The sequence below is a fragment of the Oxyura jamaicensis genome, chromosome 1, assembly GCF_011077185.1.
Source record: "Oxyura jamaicensis isolate SHBP4307 breed ruddy duck chromosome 1, BPBGC_Ojam_1.0, whole genome shotgun sequence".
NCBI lineage: Eukaryota > Metazoa > Chordata > Aves > Anseriformes > Anatidae > Oxyura > Oxyura jamaicensis.
This window is the reverse complement of record NC_048893.1, coordinates 49267061-49271312: the sequence shown is the minus strand read 5'-3', so window position 1 is coordinate 49271312 and position 4252 is coordinate 49267061. Positions and strand designations below refer to the sequence as shown.

Sequence of the window (4252 nt, the reverse complement as noted above, 5' to 3'; positions counted from 1 at the left end):
TTATCAGCTGGGATAACCTCCTGAACTGAAAACTGAGTGAGGAGCACCAGTAAGTAAGAAGCCTGAAGTGCAAGAGAATCAGAGATGCTCAGGACAAACACCTTGGGCTCCATAAGTAGCTATCATGGCCCAGTGGTAATATACCTGCAGTAGAAGCTGGTGCTAAGGTACTGCTGTCTGCAGTACGTATGATCAGCTGTATTTACTTCAGCATAAATTTATCATTAGCAGTAGAAGTATGTTCCAGAAGTATATTCTGGAATATATCTTTCACTTACTAGCCTTCATCTATTAATACCATCTAAGAAAAGTTATTTTGTTTACTTTCTGAGAACTGTGAATAAAACAGAAGAGACTTAATAGTGATGATGGGAGTAAACAGTTACTTCAAAGTAAAAGTACAGGACAATATAGCGGCTGCAAGGCAGTAAGCTTGAATCACAGATGGTCCTTTACTGGTCATTAAAAGAATGTAAGTTTTTGAGCTGGGTCAAACTGATTTTAGGGATAAAAATGAGAGCTAAGAGCACATGGAAAATACCACTCGTATAGTAAAACTCCAATAAAAGATGGGAAAATGAATCAATGAAGAAAGACCAAGAAAGTGAACTGTGTTATATAAAGTTGGAAAAAGGAACAGAACTAATCCAAGTGGGACAATGAAGAGGAAACCCCCTTTCATAAGTATCATAGTCCTCCTGACTGTATCATTAGATTTTAATGAATAAATATTTGAAATGGTGACAGCATTCATTGGACTTTTGGTCCAGTTTTTGTTCACCTGCAGCTGAAGACATCTAGTTCAAGTTCATCACAGTTCAAGCTATGCTAAACTTGAAAATAATGTCTCCAGTCTGAGAAAACAATGTAAGTTATTTATAATGCTTTTTCATTTGGATTTAGTACAAATATGCTAAACCAATATCTACAGTGCACCTATGGTTAGTGCTAGCCAGGTCATCCAGGCAGTGCACTCACCTTCTGAAAGCTACAGTGGGTCTTATTACAGCATATAGACAGTAAATTCTGATCAAAACAAATCCAGCAACATACTATAGTTTCTCTCTGTTTCTCAATTGCTTGAATTTATCCTCCTGTTACACCTAAAAAAAAAAAGAATAAAAAAATGAAAAAAAAAAAATTCAAGCCATTTCTAGGGGTCTCTGCACCATTCTTAAAGAGGAATTGAGAACATGATAGTAAGATTCCTCTTGAAGGAGAAAAAGAGCATGTGCTCCCATTTTTTCTTGGTTTGGTGAGACATAGCAAGGAACTTAGAGTGAGGAAAATGTCCGGAGTAAAACCTTGATTTTTGTAATGTGTGAATTTAAAAAGTAAGGAGCACATAGTCTTTATCTTAGATGATTATGTTTTAGAATCTGCTCTAGGGAGAAATTGTGATGAAAACACAGATAACTGAGTGACCACTGGAGTAGATTACTGCCCTAGTGTACATTTTCCTTCCTGGAAAAATTTTATGTCATCTGTATCATTGAATATAGTACAGTAAGAACACTAAAAAGGTCAGATAAAAGATGACATAAAGTGTATTTTTGTTTGTTTGCTTACCATGTTATGTTATATTTCTTCAAAAAGGGATGATTGTACAGCTAATTGAGAAAGATGCTTATTTGTCTTTTCCTGGCTGCTACAATTTCAGTCAAATAGAAGCTTCTGGAAAGGTGAAATATTGTTTTGTAATTCTGTAAAGGAGAAAAAGAATCAAGCACAGACTCCTGTAAAAACAGAATAGGCTAAGTGGAGACTGTATCCAAACCTTCCTAATTTCAGTGTTGCCCAGTGACAGGACAAGAGGCAAAAGGCACAAGCTAAAACTCAGGAGGTTCTGGCTAAATATGAGAAAACAGTTCTTTACTGTGACGGTGACATAACACTGGCATAGATTGCCCAGAGAGGTTGTGGAGTCTTCTTCTTTCGAGATATTCAAGATCCTGTGCAACATTCTCTAGGTAACCCTGCCTGAGCAGGAAGGTTGGATGAGATGATCTCCAGCAGTCCCTTCTAACCCTGACCTTTCTGTGATTCTGTGATTTGATGATTTCAGTTTGTGTTAGAAGGCAGAAGATCTGTACTTGTATGATAAAATAGATAAATAAATAAATAAATGAACTGTTTTACTTATACTTTAAGAAAACCTAGATTTATAATTTGCATGTCCTTCTGGTGCTTTGCACTTAACAGAAAACATTATGAAAGATTTACCTCAAAACATAGCCAATTTGGGATTTATTTTACTAACGGGGAAAAAATAACAATGCAAGGAGAAAATAATTGGGAAAAAAAAAAAAAAAAAAAAAGGAATAAAACTTGTAAAAGAAATTAACCCCCTTCCCCCCCCCAAAAAAAAAAAAAAAAAAAAAAAAAAAGTGAAAAAGGAGATGGAACATGTGGAAAGAGTAATGCTAAAGTATTCTGTATCATCTCCTTCACATCTTCTATATAAATTGTTACACTTGATTTGCTCTGAAAGGCCACTTTCTGCCCTCACACCTCCCTGAAGACTTCTTGATATTGAAACTGATGAGGAATAATGGTTAAATATGCAATTCGAGAAATCTACTGCATCGGTTTCCATTATGTTTATCTTGTATCCACTATTAGCCCAGTTACCTGGAAAGATGAATGTCTAGGATAAACTTTACCTCCATTTTATATTTTGGAGTGTCAGTGCACTAAGACCATGGTGACAAACTGGGAAAAATGGTAAATATTTTTTATTTAGAGATCAACTTTTTTTTTTTTAAAAAAAAAAAGGATCCTTATTTTTGCCATGTAAAAAAGATCACCAAAAATAACTCTTTTTCATATTGATGCCTATTAAATGCTCAGCTATTAAGTTATCTAGTATCATAAAAATACCAATAAATGAAAAACAAAAACAAAAACAAAAAAAAACACACCAAAAGACACTTGTGTGAGTCAGCACAGGCAGGCATCAGGAACACCCACAGATTTGCAGCTAAAATGCAAAGAGCAGATTTATTCTCATTACCTTGCCAACTGGGGAATCCCTGAAGCAGCACCCAAGCAGAGGTACAGGAGCATAGGCACACAGGTGGGAATGCAGGAACCGCTTAACTGGGTTTATGCTAGCAGATCACCGGCCTGCCTGCTATTTTCACTTGCTTTTATCAAGAGTTCACACAGGCGCAGTTTTACCACCACACCATGATTCTCACTGTGCTTCTTTGATCTCTGTACCAAGGCTGGGAGCTTAAGCACATCTGATAGGGCACCTCCAAGTCCACCAAACACCTACGTTATCTATGCACAGTTGTGCTACTTGCCAAACACAGAGAGCACAAACAGAAGCAGACATAATTTATATGTCTTTCTACATTGCTGCTCCCCAGACTTTATGCATTCCCAGCTGCAAGGTCACAAGTGTATTTACAATCCTCCTCACCGGTCTTCTGTTCTAATCCCATCTTCCTCACCAGTCTTCTGCTTTTAAGCCATTCCTCCCAACAGCACTCATTTACAGGGATGTCATACTGTCTAGTTTAATGATCAAGAACTGGCTAATCCACAGACTGAATAAGATTTCTCTATAAGCAAGTGCAACAAATCTTAATTCCCTTTCCCTTTCTCAGTCATAATCTTTTCTTTTGCATTAACTCCAAAATAAATCCAAACAACTAAAATAGGCCAAACACATTATATCCTGGTCAAGAAACTTGGCTGCATTTGTTTGGCCTATCATCATTTATAGCAGGGTACAGGTACTCAAAGCTGCATTGCCATTACACAGAAAGGGTCACAAAAATACTAATACTTCTTAGTTCAAGTTCTAACAGAGATATGTACTCTTATTATTGTCTTCTGTATTAAATTGCCTCAAAATAATTATAGTATTTCATAGGGTCCCCTTCACAACCCTTTTCTTCTTTTGTATAAAAAAGCATAACTAAGGATGATTTTGGAATATCAAAAACTTCAAAGCCGTATTAACTGAGCTGTAAGAAGTATAGAAGAATTCAAAATCAAGTCACATTTTTGATTGTTTTAATCTTGTGCTACCCTATTAACACAGTAAAGAGGGCTTCAAAACAAATGCTATCTTAACTGCTGTGGCACTCCAAGCTATATATTTATCATAAAAGCTGAAGTATTTTGAGTCATATTTCCAAGAAGGATTGTGTGATGTTAGTAAAAAGTGATTCCACTTCTGTAAACATTCTTATTTAGTACTGTTTATATTTCTCCTGAAAATGACCAAGGACCATATCAA

The 4252-nt window shown here is 36.0% G+C and overlaps 1 long non-coding RNA gene across 1 annotated transcript; it reads right to left on the bottom strand.

Annotated features, from left to right (window-relative positions):
• Positions 1 to 291: 291 nt before the first annotated feature.
• LOC118160656 lies at positions 292 to 1699 on the bottom strand. Its single transcript, XR_004747615.1, has 4 exons — positions 1570 to 1699; positions 979 to 1103; positions 542 to 543; positions 292 to 334 (listed from the first exon to the last, which is right to left on the bottom strand). It is a non-coding gene; the product is annotated as an uncharacterized LOC118160656 (long non-coding RNA).
• Positions 1700 to 4252: the final 2553 nt, after the last annotated feature.